The sequence below is a fragment of the Dendrobates tinctorius genome, unplaced genomic scaffold (assembly GCF_039654945.1).
Source record: "Dendrobates tinctorius isolate UK_male_01 unplaced genomic scaffold, ASM3965494v1 ptg000005l, whole genome shotgun sequence".
NCBI lineage: Eukaryota > Metazoa > Chordata > Amphibia > Anura > Dendrobatidae > Dendrobates > Dendrobates tinctorius.
The window spans coordinates 35,900,081-35,920,000 of NW_027361673.1; the positions used below are offsets into that span (position 1 = coordinate 35,900,081).

At 44.5% G+C, this 19,920-nt stretch overlaps 1 protein-coding gene across 4 annotated transcripts in view; it reads left to right on the forward strand.

The window, feature by feature from the left end:
• DNAJC13 (DnaJ heat shock protein family (Hsp40) member C13) overlaps positions 1-19,920 on the forward strand; it is a 288,549-nt gene that overhangs the window by 111,437 nt on the left and 157,192 nt on the right. The gene's annotated exons all lie outside the window — the stretch shown is intronic.

Consider the following 19,920-nt stretch of genomic DNA (forward strand, 5'->3'; position numbering starts at 1 on the left):
AATGTCACAAGCCAACATGGTAGCCTAGATTCTAACTTGGATTTGCCAGTGATGAGCGCCACCTTATTTTGACATTATTGCAGTATAAAGTTGAGAATCATCTGTCTAGCAGAAGATCTGATAAGAGTGGTTCTGGAGCTAAATACTACGTGTGAGACAGTCAGTGTTTTCTATTTTAGTTTTCTTCTCTGAATTTACTTCAGTGGAGACAGATTTCCATCTCCCCTTGGAATCAGATTATAGTTGCTGTTTTTAGAAGTTGATGAAGTGAGAAAATAGAGACTACTGCTTAATAATGCAGGAAAACCTTATAAAGGCCAGAAATCGTGTTACTTTTCAGAATATCCTGTTTTCTTTGTCCTTGACAAGTAGTTAATCTCTTGTTAATTAGTTACATCTTTAGTTTGCCCATTGAAGACATGCCCACTTAGCGGGTTTGTAATGTTTTTGGCTGTTGTAGATCGGGAACAACAGGAAGACTTCTTCTGCAGACTTGTCTTGCGGTCACACTCCACATAGTGAGGAGGGGGGGAAACAGTCTCCAGAGACATGCAGTAAAGATTTTTTTTAATACTCTAATGTGAAAAGTTTTGGGTAGGTGTGGAAAAAATGTGGCAATGTAAGAATACTTTAAAAAATAGTGGTGTTAACAAAATACGAAGTGAACCAACAAAAGCAACATATAAATTGAATCAATATTTGCTGTCACCGCTCTTTGCCTTCAAGATACAAGTGCTCCTCACTAAATTAGCATATCATCAAAAAGTTAATTTATTTCACTTCTTCAATACAAAAAGTGAAACTCATATTTTATAGTCATTACAGAGTGATCTATTTCAAGTGTTTATTTCTGTTAATGTTGATTATGGCTTACAGCCAATGAAAACCCAAAAGTCATTATCTCAGTAAATTAGAAATACTTAATAATAGCAACTTGAAAAATGATTTTAAAATCCGAATTGTTGACTTACTGAAATGTATGTTTATTAAATACACTCAATACTTGGTTGGGGCTCCTTTTGCATCAATTACTTCATCAATGCGACATGGCATGGAGGTGATCAGCCTGTGGCACTGCTGAGGTGTTATGGAAGCCCAGGTTGCTTTGATAGCAGCCTTCAGCTCATCTGCATTGTTGGGTCTGGTATCTATGATCTTCCTCTTGACAAAACCCCATAGATTCTTTATGGGATTAAGGTCAGGCGAGTTTGCTGGCCAAATCAAGAACAGTGATACTGTTGTTTTTAAGCCAGGTATTGGTACTTTTGGCAGTGTTGACATTTGCCAAGTCCTGCTGGAGAATTAAATTTCCATCTCCAAAAAGCTTATCAGCAGAGGGAAGCATGAAGTGCTGTAAAATTTCTTGATAGGCGGCTGCGCTGACTTTGGTTTTAAAAAGCCACAGTGGACCTAAACCATCAGATGACATGGCTCCCCAAACCATCACTGATTGTGGAGACTTCACACTTACCTCAAGCAGCTTGGATTGTGTGACTCTCCACTTGTCCTCCAGACTCTGGGACCTTGATTTCCAGATTGAATGCAAAATTAACTTTCACCTTGGACCACTGAGCAACAGTCCAGTTCTTTTTGTACTTGGCCCAGTTAAGACGTTTCTGTTGTCTATTGGACGTGAGTGGCTTGACACAAGGAATGCGACACTTGTAGCCCATGTCCTGGATACATCGGTGTGTGGTGGCTCTTGAAGTAATGACTCCAGCAGCAGTCCACTCCTTGTGAATCTTCCCCACATTTTTGTATGGCCTTTTCTTAACAATCCTTTCAAGGCTGTGGTTATCCTGGTTGCTTGTGCACCTTTTTCTACCACACTTTTTCCTTCCACTCAACTTTCCATTAATATGCTTTGTTATAGCACTCTGAACAGCCAGCTTCTTTAGCAATGACTTTTTGTGGCTTACCCTCAGTGTGGTGTGTGTCAATGACCAATAACTGCCTTCTGGACATCTGTCAAGTCAGCAGTCTTCCTCATGACTGTGGAGCCTACTGAAACAGACTGAGGGAACGTTTTAAACGCTTAGGAAGCCCTTGCTTGAGTTTTTTGTTAATTATTCTAATTTACTAAGATAATAACTTTTGGGTTTTCATTGGCTGTAAGCCATAATCATCAACATTAACAGAAATAAACACTTGCAATAGATAACTCTGTTTGTAATGACTCTATATAATGAGTTTCACTTTTTGTATTGAAGAAGTGAAATAAATTAACTTTGTTATTTTAATTTAGTGAAAAGCACTTGTAGTATCAATTCTTCTTGGTACACTTCCACACAGTTTTTGAGGCACTTAGCCTGGAGACTGTTTCAGATGTCTTGGAGAACTAACCGCAAATCTTTTTGAGGCTGTAAGCTTGTGCAAATCTTTGTCTCTTTGTGTAATCCCAGACATATTGGATGATGTTGAGATTAGGACTCTGTGGAGGTCAAGTCATCACTTCTAGAACTGCTTGTTCTTCCTTGTGCTGAAGATGGTTCTTAGTTACATTAGGCTTGTTTCACACTTCAGTTTTTTTGTGTCAGTTAAAATCCGCCAAAATGGCAGAAAGCGGATCCATTGCTAACTGATGTGAACGGATGCCACCGGACTTTTTTTTTTTTTCCAGGCGCCAGAACAGACTTTAGGGTTAAATTTCAGGCTGAGTGAAGTCTTTTGGGCATGCGCAGTGTGAAGTGCGGATCCTGCCGCCCGAAAAAACGTTACATTCTCTGTTCGGGCATGTCGGCGGACGGCAAAATTTTGGCGGATCCGCAAAAAAACGGATTCAATGGATGGCCGTCCGTCAAGATCCGCCGGTAATGCAACTCAATGGGAAAAAAAACGGATCCGCCAAACAAAATAGCGGATCATTTTTTTTGCAAAACGGCGGATCTTGACTGATGGACAAAAACTGAAGTGTGAAACAGGCCTTAGCTATACGTTAGGGGTCGTTGTCCTACTGCAGAATAAATTTGGAACAAAACTGATGCCTTTTCTGATGGTATTGCATAAAGGATTTCTGCCTGTATTTCTGAGCATTGTGGACACTATTAACCCTGAAAAAAAATAATCCCCAACTTGATTTACTGAAATGCAGCAGCAAAGTCGCAAGAAACTTCCACCCAGCTTCACTGTTGCCAGCAGACACTTATTATTGTACCGCTCGTCAGCCAACTCACTATTTTAAGTTACAGCCAAATATTTGACATTGCTTTTTTATAGCAATTCTTCCAGAAAGACAACCTCTGGTCAGACTTCTGCGAACAGTAGATGGGTGTAGCTGGGTCCCTCTGGTTGATGCCAGTTATAAGCTGATGGCATAGCTGGAAGTCTTCCGATTTTGCAGGGAAGCATGCTGTGACCTTCATCTATAGCACAAAGTTTCCTTGGCCAACCACAGCGTCTACGCTCCTGAAAGTTGCTCATTTCTTGGTGCTTCTTCAGAAGAGGTTAAACAGCACATCTTAAAACCCTAGTGTGCTTGAAAGCTTTGCTTGGTGGAGACCTTGCTGATGTAGTATAACTGCTTGTTGCTTTGTTCAGTATTTCCAGAATATGTGTATGTATGTTAGTATATATGTGTGTATCGTCTGTGACATAAAACCTTTTTCCACAAGTTTGCTTGTGTAGCAGAGTTTGGCTGTTCAAATTTTAAGCCTCCTCCACAGATGTCTCATTTAATTATTATTATAGCGCCATTTATTCCATGATGCTTTCAATGTGAAAAGGGGCATACATAACAAATAACAGGCACAATAATCTTGAACAAAATGAGTCACCGACTGGTACAGGAGGAGAGAGGAGCCTGCCCGCGATGGGTCAGAGTCTACAAGGGATGGGTAAGGATACAGTAGGTGAGGGTAGAACTGGTTGTGCAGCAGTATGGTTGAGCAAGGGTTACTGCAGATTGTACGCTTGTTGAAAGAGGTAGGTCTTCAGGTACATTTTTAAAGGTTTCCACAGTAAGCGAGAGTCTGATATTTTGGTGTAATAAGCCCCAGAGTAAGGGGGGATGCATGGGAAGAGGAGATAAAAGGGGAGTATAAAAGGAGATCTTGTGAGGATCGGAGGTTGTGTGCAGGTAAGTACCGGGAGACTAGTTCACAGATGTATGGAAGAGACAAGTTGTGCATTCATTTGTATGACAAGGTTAGAGTTTTGAGTTGGAGTCTTTGGGTAATGGGGAGCCAGTACAGGGATTTACAGAGAGGAGAGGCCGGGGAATAGCAAGGGGCAAGTGGTGCAAGACTGTTAGTGGGGAGGCCACAGAGAAGAAGGTTGCAATAGATGAGGCGGGAGATGAGTGCATGCAGTAGTGTTTTTGAAGATTCTTGGTTGAGGAATGTGCAAATCCAGGAGATATTTTTGAGTTGGAGTCAGCTGGAGGATGGAAGAGAGACCTGAAAGTGTTGAATAGCAGTTTAGGGTTGTGAGACAGGGAGGATATGAGAGATGACAAGTAGGTTTATTTTACTGCATTGAGCATGGGCTTGAAAGTAATGAGGGACGCTTTGAATGCGATGAAGTGCTCATTGGAATGGGAACTTTTCCATCTCTGCTCAGCAATGACTATGTTTCAACGTATGTGTGAAAATAAGTATCACCTATTTGGTAGACCTGGTTACTCATACACCTGATTATAATCCTATGAAATCCTTGACCCTGCAAGTGTATCCAAAAAAAAAAGCTTCCGATTCTGAAAGGGCGGATACACTAAATATTGGTTCCATTTAGATTTTTCATTTGTTCATTTTGTCAATGGCTAAAAATAAACTTAACCCTTTTTTCCATTTTGGAAAGGTTTTGTCCTTTTTTTTTTATTCTCTATATTGAAATCTTTACTTAAAAAAAAAAAATAATCTTGCAATTTGCACACTGACTACTGCAGCTTTATTTTAGAGGCAGAATTACAAAGAAAAGTAACACCTCTATACACAACTGACGGCAAATACAACACAATATGCGATATCATAGCTGGCCTGCTCCATCTCTTTACAATGATTGTTACACTATCAGTAAATACTTCCATACAAAATATCAGGTTTGGATCCCACCACGGTGCCTATGTTCATGTGTAAATGGAAGTTAGTCTAAAGGCACATTCACACATTAGTGAAAAATGCTGTTTTTTTGTTTTTTTTTATTGCACTCGGAAACAGTGTCACAGTCAGGGCTGTGGAGTCGGTAAGCCAAACCTCTGTCCACTCAATTTACCTTACTCCGACTCCTCAGCTCTGATCACTACTGAGCATGTACATAAAGTGCAGCACAGATTCATCTCCACAGCCCTGCCTCACTACTGAGCATGTACATAAAGTGCAGCACAGATTCATCTCCACAGCACTGCCTCACTACTGAGCATGTACATAAAGCCAGGGCTGTGGAGTCGGTAAGCCAAACCTGCGACTCCGACTCCTCAATTTCCCTTACACCGACTCCAACTCCGACTCCGACTCCACGACTCCGACTCCCACACATGTTGCTTATATTTAAGTGAAAAATTTATTGTAGTACAATGTGAACCTCAGACATTTAATCATTTTTATGATCCAATAATCAAGATATTTAGATAGAACAGAATATATATTGGTGTACTACCCGGTTTTCATTCTTTTTGGTACAGATACGATATGGATAGACAGATATGAATAATTGGATAGATAGAGCAGATTTCTAATCTGCTTTTGCTATTGAAAACATTATGAGCTCAAAAACCTTTCAGGTGATGCAGTTTTTTAAAAAGATGATCAGCTTTTGCAGCTGAAAAACGTATCCTCAAAAAACACAGGAAAAACGCTGTGTGTGAATATAGCCTTAGATCAGGAATAGAACAGCCATTTATAGGACATTTCATAACTTTCCCAAACTCCTATGAAAAAATATTCAGCATATTCTGCATTGAATTACTGTACCCAATTTATTATATATTTTAGGAGTCGGAGTCGGTCCATTTTATACCGACTCCAACTCCGACTCCGACTCCACGACTCCGACTCCGACTCCACAGCCCTGCATAAAGCGCAGCACAGATTCATCTCCACAGCACTGCCTCACTACTGAGCATGTACATAAAGTGCAGCACAGATTCGTCTCCACAGCACTGCCTCACTACTGAGCATGTACATAAAGTGCAGCACAGATTCGTCTCCACAGCACTGCCTCACTACTGAGCATGTACATAAAGTGCAGCACAGATTCATCTCCACAGCACTACCTCACTACTGAGCCTGTACATAAAGCGCAGCACAGATTCATCTCCACAGCACTGCCTCACTACTGAGCCTGTACATAAAGCGCAGCACAGATTCATCTCCACAGCACTGCCTCACTACTGAGCATGTACATAAAGTGCAGCACAGATTCATCTCCACAGCCCTGCCTCACTACTGAGCCTGTACATAAAGCGCAGCACAGATTCATCTCCACAGCACTGCCTCACTACTGAGCATGTACATAAAGTGCAGCACAGATTCATCTCCACAGCACTGCCTCACTACTGAGCCTGTACATAAAGAGCAGCACAGATTCATCTCCACAGCACTGCCTCACTACTGAGCATGTACATAAAGCGCAGCACAGATTCATCTCCACAGCCCTGCCTCACTACTGAGCATGTACATAAAGTGCAGCACAGATTCATCTCCACAGCACTGCCTCACTACTGAGCATGTACATAAAGTGCGTGCAGCACAGATTCATCTCCACAGCACTGCCTCACTACTGAGCATGTACATAAAGTGCAGCACAGATTCGTCTCCACAGCACTGCCTCACTACTGAGCATGTACATAAAGTGCAGCACAGATTCATCTCCACAGCACTACCTCACTACTGAGCATGTACATAAAGCGCAGCACAGATTCATCTCCACAGCACTGCCTCACTACTGAGCATGTACATAAAGTGCAGCACAGATTCGTCTCCACAGCACTGCCTCACTACTGAGCATGTACATAAAGTGCAGCACAGATTCATCTCCACAGCACTACCTCACTACTGAGCCTGTACATAAAGCGCAGCACAGATTCATCTCCACAGCCCTGCCTCACTACTGAGCCTGTACATAAAGCGCAGCACAGATTCATCTCCACAGCCCTGCCTCACTACTGAGCCTGTACATAAAGCGCAGCACAGATTCATCTCCACAGCCCTGCCTCACTACTGAGCCTGTACATAAAGCGCAGCACAGATTCATCTCCACAGCACTGCCTCACTACTGAGCATGTACATAAAGTGCGTGCAGCACAGATTCATCTCCACAGCACTGCCTCACTACTGAGCATGTACATAAAGTGCAGCACAGATTCGTCTCCACAGCACTGCCTCACTACTGAGCATGTACATAAAGTGCAGCACAGATTCATCTCCACAGCACTACCTCACTACTGAGCATGTACATAAAGCGCAGCACAGATTCATCTCCACAGCACTGCCTCACTACTGAGCATGTACATAAAGTGCAGCACAGATTCGTCTCCACAGCACTGCCTCACTACTGAGCATGTACATAAAGTGCAGCACAGATTCATCTCCACAGCACTACCTCACTACTGAGCCTGTACATAAAGCGCAGCACAGATTCATCTCCACAGCCCTGCCTCACTACTGAGCATGTACATAAAGTGCAGCACAGATTCATCTCCACAGCACTGCCTCACTACTGAGCCTGTACAGTTGTGGCCAAAAGTATTGACACCCCTGCAATTCTGTCAGATAATACTCAGTTTCTTCCTGAAAATGATTGCAAACACAAATTCTTTGTTATTATCTTCATTTAATTTGTCTTAAATGAAAAACACAAAAAGAATTGTCCTAAAGCCAAATTGGATATAATTCCACACCAAACATAAAAAAGGGGGTGGACAAAAGTATTGGCACTGTTCGAAAAATCATGTGATGCGTCTCTAATTTGTGTAATTAGCAGCACCTGTAACTTACCTGTGGCACCTAACAGGTGTTGACGCAATAACTAAATCACACTTGCAGCTAGTTGACATGGATTAAAGTTGACTCAACCTCTGTCCTGTGTCCTTGTGTGTACCACATTGAGCATGGAGAAAAGAAAGAAGACCAAAGAACTGTCTGAGGACTTGAGAAACCAAATTCTGAGGAAGCATGAGCAATCTCAAGACTACAAGTCCATCTCCAAAGACCTGAATGTTCCTGTGTCTACTGTGCGCAGTGTCATCAAGAAGTTTAAAGCCCATGACACTGTGGATAACCTCCCTAGATCTGGACGGAAAAGAAAAATTGACGAGAGATTGAAACGCAAGATTGTGCGGATGTTGGATAGAGAACCTTGACTAACATCCAAACAAGTTCAAGCTGCCCTGCAGTCCGAGGGTACAACAGTGTCAACCCGTACTATCCGTCGGCATCTGAATGAAAAGGGACTGTATGGTAGGAGACCCAGGAATACCCCACTTCTTACCCCGAGACATAAAAAAGCCAGGCTGGAGTTTGCCAAAACTTACCTGAAAAAGCCTAAAACGTTTTGGAAGAATGTTCTCTGGTCAGATGAGACAAAAGTAGAGCTTTTTGGGCAAAGGCATCAACATAGAGTTTACAGGAGAAAAAAAGAGGCATTCAAAGAAAAGAACACGGTCCCTACAGTCAAACATGGCGGAGGTTTCCTGATGTTTTGGGGTTGCTTTGCTGCCTCTGGCACTGGACTGCTTGACCGTGTGCATGGCTTTATGAAGTCTGAAGACTACCAACAAATTTTGCAGCATGATGTAGGGCCTAGGGTGAGAAAGCTGGGTCTCCCTCAGAGGTCATGGGTCTTCCAGCAGGACAATGACCCAAAACACTTCAAAAAGCACTAGAAAATGGTTTGAGAGAAAGCACTGGAGACTTCTAAGGTGGCCAGCAATGAGTCCAGACCTGAATCCCATAGAACACCTGTGGAGAGATCTAAAAATGGCAGTTTGGAGAAGGCACCCTTCTAATATCAGGGACCTGGAGCAGTTTGCCAAAGAAGAATGGTCTAAAATTCCAGCAGAGCATTGTAAGAAACTCATTGATGGTTACCGGAAGCGGTTGGTCGCAGTTAATTTGGCTAAAGGTTGTGCAACCAAGTATTAGGCTGAGGGTGCCAATGCTTTTGTCTGGCCCATTTTTGGAGTTTTGTGTCAAATGTTCAATATTTTGCTTTTTGCTTCATTCTCTTTTGTGTTTTTTCATTTAAGACAAATTAAATGAAGATAATACCAAAGAATTTGTGTTTGCAATCGTTTTCAGGAAGAGACGGAGTATTATCTGACAGAATTGCAGGGGTGTCAATACTTTTGGCCACAACTGTACATAAAGTGCAGCACAGATTCATCTTCACAGCACTGCCTCACTACTGAGCATGTACATAAAGCGCAGCACATATTCATCTCCACAGCACTGCCTCACTACTGAGCATGTACATACAGTGCAGCACAGATTCATCTCCACAGCCCTGCCTCACTACTGAGGATGTACATAAAGTGCAGCACAGATTCATCTCCACAGCCCTGCCTCACTACTGAACATGTACATAAAGTGCAGCACATCTCCACAGCACTGCCTCACTGCTGAGCATGTACATACAGTGCAGCACAGATTCATCTCCACAGCCCTGCCTCACTACTGAGCATGTACATATAGTGCAGCACAGATTCATCTCCACTGCACTGCCTCACTACTGAGCATGTCCATAAAGCGCAGGACAGATTCATCTCCACAGCCCTGCCTCACTACTGAGCCTGTACATAAAGCGCAGCACAGATTCATCTCCACAGCACTGCCTCACTACTGAGCCTGTACATAAAGCGCAGCACAGATTCATTTCCACAGCACTGCCTCACTACTAAGCATGTACATAAAGTGCAGCACAGATTCATCTCCACAGCAATGCCTCACTACTGAGCCTGTACATAAAGTGCAGCACAGATTCATCTCCACAGCACTGCCTCACTACTGAGCATGTGCATAAAATGCAGCACAGATTCATCTCAACTAAACGCTACGATCCTCAGATCAAAAACAGAACAGACATTTAGAGGACATTTCATAACTTTCCCAAATATTTATGGAAACATTTACAGCACATCCTGCATTGTACTACTGTACCCAGTGTATTATATGTTTTAGAAGTCGGTCCAATTTATACCGATATCGACGCCACGACTCTGACTCCACGACCCTGGCACAGTTCCATTCACACATCTGTGAAAGCTGCTGATCTGAGAATGAGCATTCCTGTTCTGATCTGATGTTGAGGATCAATAGAACATGCTCTGTCGGTCTGTGTTCAGTCTGATAAAAAACGGGCAGCGCACAAACATTTCTTACTAATTTTTTTAATGCAGATAAAAAAACTAAAAAGATTGCAAAACAGAAAAAAAATTTCAAAACCTGAATTCAGCAATAGGTCATTTGACGATATCTTCCCTTTAAGATAGGAATTAGTAAATATATTTTGCGCATTTTCTGTATGTAGTGCACCTTAACAATTCATGGCATCCACCGTACATGTTACGGCGCAGTGGGAACATGTTTATGGGAAAATATTTTTTTCATTTCCACTGCTCAATGTTTTAAAATTCTGTGAAGTACCTGTGGACTCACAGTGATCACTACATCATTTAAATATGTTCCATGAGGGGTGTAGTCTCCAAAATGGTGTCATTAGCGGGGGGGGGGGGGTTTCTACTGTTTAGGCACATCAGGGACTCTGCATACTGGCGTCCGCTATCTGTTCCAGCTAATTTTGCATTCCTTCCCTTCCGAGCCCTGCCGTGCTCCCCAACAGTGGTTTTCCAGCATATATGGGGCATCTGCGTACTCAGGAGAAATTACACAACAAATTGTGCTGTTTATTATTTCCTGTTACCCTTGTAAAAATGTAATGTTTTGGGCTAAATGTACATTTTTGTGGTAAAAATTAAAATGTTAATTTTTTCCTTCCACATTGCTTGAACGCCTGTGAAGCACCTAAAGAGTTAATACATTTCTTGAATATGGTATTGACCAATATGAAGTATGCAGTTTTTAAAACTGTCTTTTTGGGTATTTTCTGTCATGTAGGTCCCTCCATGTCACTTCAAACTTGATGTGGTCTGTACAAAAAAAAGTTTTATAAATTTTGTTGAAAAAATAAATTGCTGATGAACTTTTAACCCGACAAAAATGTTTAAAAAATGGTCCATATGTAAAGTAGACATATTGGAAATGTTAATAAGTTATTTTGCACAGCATGGCCAACTGGTTTAGGGATATAAAAATTAAAAGTTTCAAAATTGCGAAAGTTTCAACATTTTTGTCAATTTCGATATTTTCTCAAATGCAAAAAAAATTAAACCTAAATTTACAACTAATATAAAATTCAATGTGTCACAAAAAGATAGTCTCAAAATCACTGGGATTCATTGATGTGTCTGATTTATTACGGTACTTCATAAAATGACACTCTTCAGAATTGAAAAAATTGGCCTGGCCAGAAAGGTAAAAACAAGCTGTGGGGGTAAAGGGGTTAATTTCAGTTGCTTTTGCAAGGTAAAATAGTGTAGCCTGCTCTGCCTCATAAACTATGAAAATAATAATGACAGTAAAGATGGATTTGTTCTACCCTTCATGGTTCCTGGCTAAAAAACTAAATCATGACGTCAGTGTGAAGAGGGAATGTGGAAGAAACTTTTCTAATAGTACTAACTGTGTTGATGCTAGCCTGATATGTAAAGGCTTGTGACTGGGTTTTGCTAACGGCGTTATCAAGGCTTTTCCAGGAAATTAGTTATACTCTTTCATATGATTCTCTTAAAGAATGATGGCATTCATAGAAACTTGTGATATGTCGATCACATTTACCCATATGAAACTTGTACTTTTTTGAACATTTAACCAAATTTGTTACTCTGTAGCTCAAACTAAAGTTCATTGTGTGGTTACTGGGCAGAACCTGCAGTTGATTACCTTAGCCCATGCATTCTGCAAATTAATGCTGCGAACACGGTGCTTTCTTTTGATCTAATAAAACAGAAGTGCATAACACTGTCCTGGTAAAAATGGGCCATGAGTCTTGTTGGCTGCTTTGATGCTTATGTGTTAATTGTTTGCAAGTTCAAGACTACATTCACACAAAAAGTGAGCCCTAAATGTTATAAAGCATGGTAATGAATAAATAAAAGACAAGAATACCAAAATTAGAAGACTGTTAAGGGTATGTTCCCACGGTTAGTTAGTATGTTCCCATCTCCACTATGCATGCAGGGACGCCTCCAGCTTCCCTGCGTAGACGCACATGCAGCGCGTCTTTACCGACCGCAGCATGTCTATTTATCTTGCGGAGATGCTCAGTCTCCGCAAGATAAAGTCACCCGTACAATGTAATGGGATGTGGTGATTCCGCACTGTTCAATGAACACATGTGGAATCGCTTGCGTTCAAAAGCCGGCAGCACTTTGGATGGAGCGGACATGTCTTGCGTCCAAAGCGCTGACGGTTTCTGTCCATGGGAACATACTCTAAAGGGCATGTCACAGTAAGAGATATCGCTATAACTTGTGACGTTATAACAATATTGCTAGCGATATCGCTATGTCTGATACTTACCTACCACCGGCTACCCCGCTGGTTATCGCTAATCGCGCGAGAACGTCCAGGACTGTTTCTCGTCGTCAGCTTCCTGCGGCGCTTCCTGCTGTGGCGACGAGCGACGCGTGGAGCCGGGCGGGAGGACGCAGGATCGCCTGGTGTGACAGGTAAGTAGCGACCCCCGTCCCCAGCGATGTCGCTGGTGAGATTTGCCTGTGTGGCAGCTCACTAGCGACCACTTAGCGATGTACCAGCGATCCTGACCGCGTCATATCGCTGGTCGGGTTCGCTGGTACATCGCTAAGTGTGACAGTACCTTAAGAGACTTGCTCAAAAATAGAACACCCTAAGCCCACAGAAAAGAGAGGTTGTATAACTAAGGTACATATGGGATATAAGATCTACACATACACCAAAACCACAGATTGTGCATTGTAAGCAAGTAGCTAAAAGAGGGCTCGGTAGGGGGTAGATAGGACTCATCACTACAAAATAACACTTAGTAAATTAAAATAGCTTCTGCTGTCTTGTTACAGGTTAACAAAATTGTCTAATCTATGAGCATAATGTCGGCCTATCACTATGTCATAAACACCAAGAGCGAAAAATCAAAAGAACAATCATCCAAAAAATAAAGAAAATTAATACAAATTTTATTGTACAAATCTACAAAAAAATGACGGAAAAATGGTAATCAGGATAAAATTACTTGGGACAAAGAACATATGGCTAGACAGCAGAAAAAAGTTCCAGGGGACAAATCCACATATCATAAGTATTAAGTGATATCAATCCTAAATGTACAAAATTAATGGATATGCCAGGGTGGGTATCTTCTTACCTCACCACCCCTGGTATCTCCAGTATTAGATTAGAAAGCATGGTGGACAGCAGTGTGGGCAGCCTCTTATTACCTCAACACTTTTGGTATCTCCAGCATTAGGTCAGAAAGACAGGATAGACAGCAGTGTGAGCAGCCTCTTCTTACCAGTGCACCCTTATTATCTCTAGTATTAAATCAGAAAGACAGGGTGACAAGCAAGAAAGACAGGGTGTCGAGCAGTATGAGCAGCCGCCTCTTACCTCAACACTCCTGGTATCTCCAGTATTAGATCAGAAAGACAGGGTGGTGAGCAGTGTGAGTGGCCTCTCCTACACATGAAAACAGGCGACTTTGCTACTGCGCATGCTCACAAACGCCTGTTCCATCAATCTAGAACAAGTTTTTGTCAGTGTAACCAGACATGATCCATTTTTAAACATGAGTGTGATTTAGAGTTGAGCGACTTTTGTTTTTTTATGGTCGAGTTTCGTTTCGTGAAACCCGACTTATCCAAAAGTCGGGTCGAGCAAGATCGGCCGATTATAGGGAAAAGTCGGGGTCGTCCCGAAACACGAAACCCAATGTAAGTCAATGGGGAATAAAAGTCGGCAGTGAGAGGAGGACAGGAAACACACCTACAGTGCTCATTTGAATGCCAAAAGCATCAATTCTTCTTACTTAAGCTGGTCAACCTTAATTAACTTCATAATACAAGTTACGCACTGAAAAATGGGGGTTATTTGGCTAAAGTTGTGGGGGGGGGTAGGGCTGGCTCCAGGTTTTCACGTGCCCTGGGCGAAAGAGCGCCCCTTTAACACATAATACCACAACTCATCATGCTCCGATACGGCAGAGAAATAGCGGTATAGTACAATGAAAAATACTTCACTTTTTACATCTCATGACGAGGCCCATCTATTTCTCCATACAGAATCATTGGTCCCATATAATGTTTGAAACAGTATATGATGAGCTCCACATAATGCTACAGTATATGTTGGTCCCCATGGATAAAGCTCCACTGTCTTATGGGCCCAAATAATGCTCCAAACATAATGGGCCCCATTTCTAATGCTCTATTGTATAATGGGCCCTGTAAATGCTGCTCCAGTGTCTGATGTCCACCTTTGGAATGTTCCAGTGTATGGTGGGCCCCATCTATCATTCTCCAGAGTATAGTGCTCCCCAAAAATTGCTGTCCCAACATTGAAAACAATCAAATAAGTCTCCTCGCTAGGGAATCCCTGTACTAGTCTGGACTCCTCGTCGTACCCATCTTCCATCTCACTGCACAGTATTTCAACCTTGCAAGTGCTGTGATCCTGAGCAAGCAGGGGGGGCCCACTCGTTGGCGACGGCACTGGCACAGGGCCCCTGATAGTACGGTGGTGTGTCTGGTGTGTCTGATGGCGGGTGGGCCGCACCTGCACTTTCATCTGCAGCTTCCTCTTTGTCACCGTGTAAGATGGAACTGTATATGGGAAGGGTAACCTGAGTTTCATCAGGGTCAGATTCAGGCCGGGTAGCATGCGAGGGGAATGTAGTGGTCTGGGTCAATGTACCAGCAGATTCATCGAGCAGTGGCTGGGCATCAGTGCACTTGTGTCGCCCCCAGGAGTACGGTCGCCACAGTGGCATTACCTTCCTCCTAGGGAGTGTGATGTCATGCTTGGGAGCATCGAAGGATCTCTCTAACAGGTTAACTGATTGGGCGGCGTTATTCCCATGAGTTATGACCCTCCAAACAGCGTTCATGAAGGCAAAGTGTTTGTTTTACGTGGGCAGTATGGTTGCAAAGCTGAACCTTAAAGGAATGTCCAGAAGGGCACCACCAGGAGTGGAGCCTACGGCGTAACTTGACTCAACACGGGCAACCTCAACCATGCCAGCTACAGAACAGATGCACACATTGCAAGCTTAATTCCGTTAACGAACGAGACTCCGTCATGCACCGCGGTCCGAGTCCGGCTTACTAGAGGGACACGTGAGGCTCTGGCACATGAGATTGGCCAATAACTGGTGTGTCATGCCCTTACATGTCCGTGGCTGCATGTGCGCTACACTGAAAAGGCCAGCGTTTGTCGCTTACAGGTGCAGATAACCCGCTGAACAACGTTAGTGATGGGGATCACTGATTACAATTATTACTCGCGAACGATGATTTCCCAGTAAGTGCAGGTCAACCGCAGTTCCGGAATTAGGCCTAACCGTCATTCCTGAAAAAAATGAAAAACTTACGTGTGCAAACCACAGGTGCTGTAGCTTGCTTAACAGCTCGCCAGCCGTTCTCACGCCCAGTATGGGTTACACGTGATTGCACAAAGGTGAGAAAGGGTACCGTATCCCCGGATAACATGTATGGATAGCGTACACATTCAAAAGATATGTCTATACATCAGGAGGCAGGCTCAGACCGTGTAAGGCCCAGTATGGCTTGCAAGTGATTGCACAAAGGTGAGAAAGGGTACCGTATCCCCGGATAACATGTATGGATAGCGTACACATTCAAAAGATATGTCTATACATCAGGAGGCAGGCTCAGACGTTGTAAGGCCCAGTATGGCTTGCAAGTGATTGCACAAAGGTGAGAAAGGGTACCGTATCCCTGGATAACATGTATGGATAGCGTACACATTCAAAAGATATGTCTATACATCAGGAGGCAGGCTCAGACGGTGTAAGGCCCAGTATGGCTTGCACGTGATTGCACAAAGGTGAGAAAGGGTACCGTATCCCCGGATAACGTGTATGGATAGCGTACACATTCAAAAGATATGTCTATACATCAGGAGGCAGGCTCAAACGGTGTCAGGCACAGTATGGATTTGACGGCCCAGACTACACAGCGGAGGAGCAGGGAGAGGTAAAGATTGCAAATGCTGGGGCCCTGCCCAAGCAAGGGGGGCCCACTCGTGGGCGTCGGTACTGGCACTGGGCCCCTCATAGTACGGCGGTGTGTCTGACGGCGGGTGTGCACCACCACCGTCAGAGACACTTGATTGCACTATGAGGGACCCTGTGCCAGTGCCCGCGCCCAAGAGTCGGCCTGCCCACCTGTCCAGGGCAACGGCACTCGCACGGTGTCGTGCGCTAGGTGGTGACCCCGGCCATGGGGGGGGGGAGGCAGCACAGTTAGGGAGTTTTAGAAAGTGGCATATGTTGATGTTGGACATTCAGCTGATGCAAAAGGCGAAATAGGTCAAGTCCCAGGAAGAGGTGGACCAAAGCAAGCCATTTTTCTGTCGCCCTATGTGTCATCAGGGGAAGGTGGGACAAAATCCTTGGAAACCCATGCATGGTTCATTTTAATGAAGGTTAGATCATCCACATTTTGGGTTGACAGACGGGTCCTTTTTTCTGTCAGGATTGATCCAGCTGCACTGAAGACTCTTTCCGATAGCACACTTGCAGCTGGGCAACCAGTAGTCGTCATCATTCATCATTTTGGCAATGCGGGGGTCCCTTTTTAGGATCCGCAAGGCATAATCTGACATGTGGGCCAATGTTCCAGGTGTCAATGATGCACTGCGAGAGCTGGTTGGAGGAGCACTTTCTGGCAAATCCACATCCCTCCAGTCACGCACAAACCGACCTTGCCACGCCAACATTTTCACTTGCCCCACGAGATGCATCCTCCTCCCCTAAGTAATCATCCCCATCATCATCCTCCTCCTCCTCTTCTTCCTCCAACTCGTCCAGGAGAGGTCCCTGAGCAGACAATGGCTGAATGTCATCAAGGATTCCCTCCACCTCTTCCTCCTCGTCAACATTGGCTGCAGATGCCTGCTCCTTAAGGTGCGTCAAAGTTTGCATGAGCAGACGCATAAGTGGGATGCTCATGTTTAGGATGGCGTCGTCTGCGCTTACCAGCCGTGTGCATTCCTCAAAACACTGAAGGACTTTACAGAGGTCTTTCAGCTTCGACCACTGCACACCTGTCAACTCCATGTCTGCTCTCAAAGTGCCTGGCCGTGTATCCTCCCACAAATGCATTATGGCCTGCCTCTGCTCGCACAGCCGCTCCACCATGTGCAGGGTGGAGTACCTTGTTGCAATGTCGATAATGAGGCGGTGGTTGGGAAGGTGGAGCAATCGCTGCAGCTTCTGCATACGAACGGAGTGTACAGGCGACCGGCGGATGCGCGCGCACAGTCTTCTCACCTTATGGAGCAGGGCTGTTAACTCCGGATAATTTTTGAGGAAGCACTGCACCACCAGGTTCAAGGTGTGAGCCAAGCAAGGTATGTGGCTGAGTTTTGAAAGGGCTATGGCTGCCACAAAATTACGGGCGTTATCACTAACTACCTTGCCTGCCTCAAGATGTACACTGCCCAGCCATGACTCAGTTTGTCGCTTCAAGTACTCGGCCAGCACCTCGGCGGTGTGTCTATCGCCCAAACACATCATCTGCAACACAGCCTGCTGACGCTTTCCACTAGCTGCTCGATAGGGGGACACCTCGTGTGCAACAGTGGCAGCTGAAGATGGAGTGCTCGTACGACTGCGCTCTGTGGACGAGCTTTCGCTTCTGGAGGAGGAGGAGGATGGAACGCCTACAGCCAACTGTTTCCTATACCGTGGGCTAGGCAGCACTGTCCCACCACCGCTGTCCCCTGTGGACCCTGCATCCACCACATTAACCCAGTGCGCAGTGATGGACACGTAACGGCCCTGGCCATGCCGACTGGACCATGCATCAGTTGTGAGGTGCACCTTTCCACTCACTGACTGCTTGAGTGCATGGACAATGCGGTCTTTCACATGATGGTGGAGGGCTGGGATGGCTTTGCGAGAGAAGTGGTGACTGGGTAGGTCATAGCGTGGTACTGCATAGGCCATGAGTTCGTGGAAAGCTGCGCTTTCCACCAACCGATAGGGCATCATCTCAAACGAGATTAGTTTGGCAATGTGGGCGTTCAAACCCAGTGTACGTGGATGAGAGACTGAGTACTTTCTTGACCTACTCAGTGTCTGGGAGGGTGAGCTGGACTTGAGAGCTGCATATGGTGGAAGTAGCGGTGGACAGGGCGGACTGAGAGGGTTGATGATGGTGATGGAGTTGGTGTTCTTTCTGATGGCCTAGATTCAATATTTCGTTGATATAACAGTGGGATTCCCTGACTGCTGTGGCCTTGCAACGACACCTCAACATTTGCTGCTGTGCTAACCGGTGGGCTTACAGTGGGGGAAACAATGTAGCGTTGCTGACTACCTTCTTTGTGATCAGTTGCACATGTGGCACTTGAGGTTTGGTGTTGTGTCCATGCTTGCAAGTGCATGCTGGTTAAATGTCTAAGCATGCAACTGGTATTCAAATTTTTCAGATTTTTCCCTCGGCTAAAGGTCTTTGCGCACTTCTTACAGATAACCTTGGCCTGATCATGAGGATTTTGTTCAAAAAAGTGCCACACTGCACTCTTCCTACTTTGGCAGACATTTTGCGGCCTAGCACGCTGTGATGTTTTGACCCTCTGGACAAGCTGTCCAGCAACTCTTTTGATTTTTGGAACCTGTCTTTGGAGTGCTCCGGGCCTGCCAGATAACAGCTGTTGCGATGTTGATGTCTGCTGTGGATGCTCCTCATCTGAGCTATTGGAAGCAGCACCCTCTTCCCCCAATGGATGCCAATCTGGGTCAACAACTGGGTCATCCATCACCTCCTCTTCTATGTCATGTGCACCTTCCTCTGTGTCACCGTGTATGGTGGTATAGTGTGCGGGAAGGGGCACCTGAGTCTCATCAGGGTCAGAATCTGGCTCTGTACACTGCGAGGACAATGTAGTGCTCTGAGTGAATGTACCAGCAGCATCATCTATCAGCGGCTGTGCATCAGTGCACTCCATGTCAGATTCATCTTGGCCTGGGTAATTCACCATTTCACTTGATAATCCAGGCATGGTATGTGAAAACAGCTCCATGGAGTAATCAGTAGTATGGCCTGCGTCATCCTTCAATCTTGGTTGTGGTGAAGGACACAAGGAAAGGTGTGGTTCATGAACATGAGCCTCCAATGACGACTCAGTGCTTTTACTTTTTACAACTTCAGAAGAGGAGGCGATAGAGCTGGAGGCTGAGTCAGCAATGTAAGACAAAACTTTTTCCTGATGCTCTGGCGTTAAAAGCGGTTTGCCAACTCCTAGAAAACTAAGCCTTCGAAGCCTTATGGAGCCAGACGATGATGCAGGCTCAACACCTCCTGCATTCGGTCCTATTTTGCTTTTGCCACTACCATCAGATCCACCACCAACACCATCATTACCAGCTGCCAACCCCCGCCCAATTCCACGGCCTCTTCCACCAGCCTTCCTCATTTTTGGTAGAAATGTAGACAAAATCCAACAAACTATATAGTAATGTAAAACAAGGTACAAGGTGTCTATAGGACAGGGGAGATTTAGATTTTCTGCAGACACTTGTGGACACTGGACACTTGGATTGTGTGAGGCCCACTGAATATCACAGCGCTATGTCACAGGCTCGATGGCACAGGTGTGAAAAAAGTGACTACAGGATAAGGGAGATTTTGAATTTCTGGGTGATTTT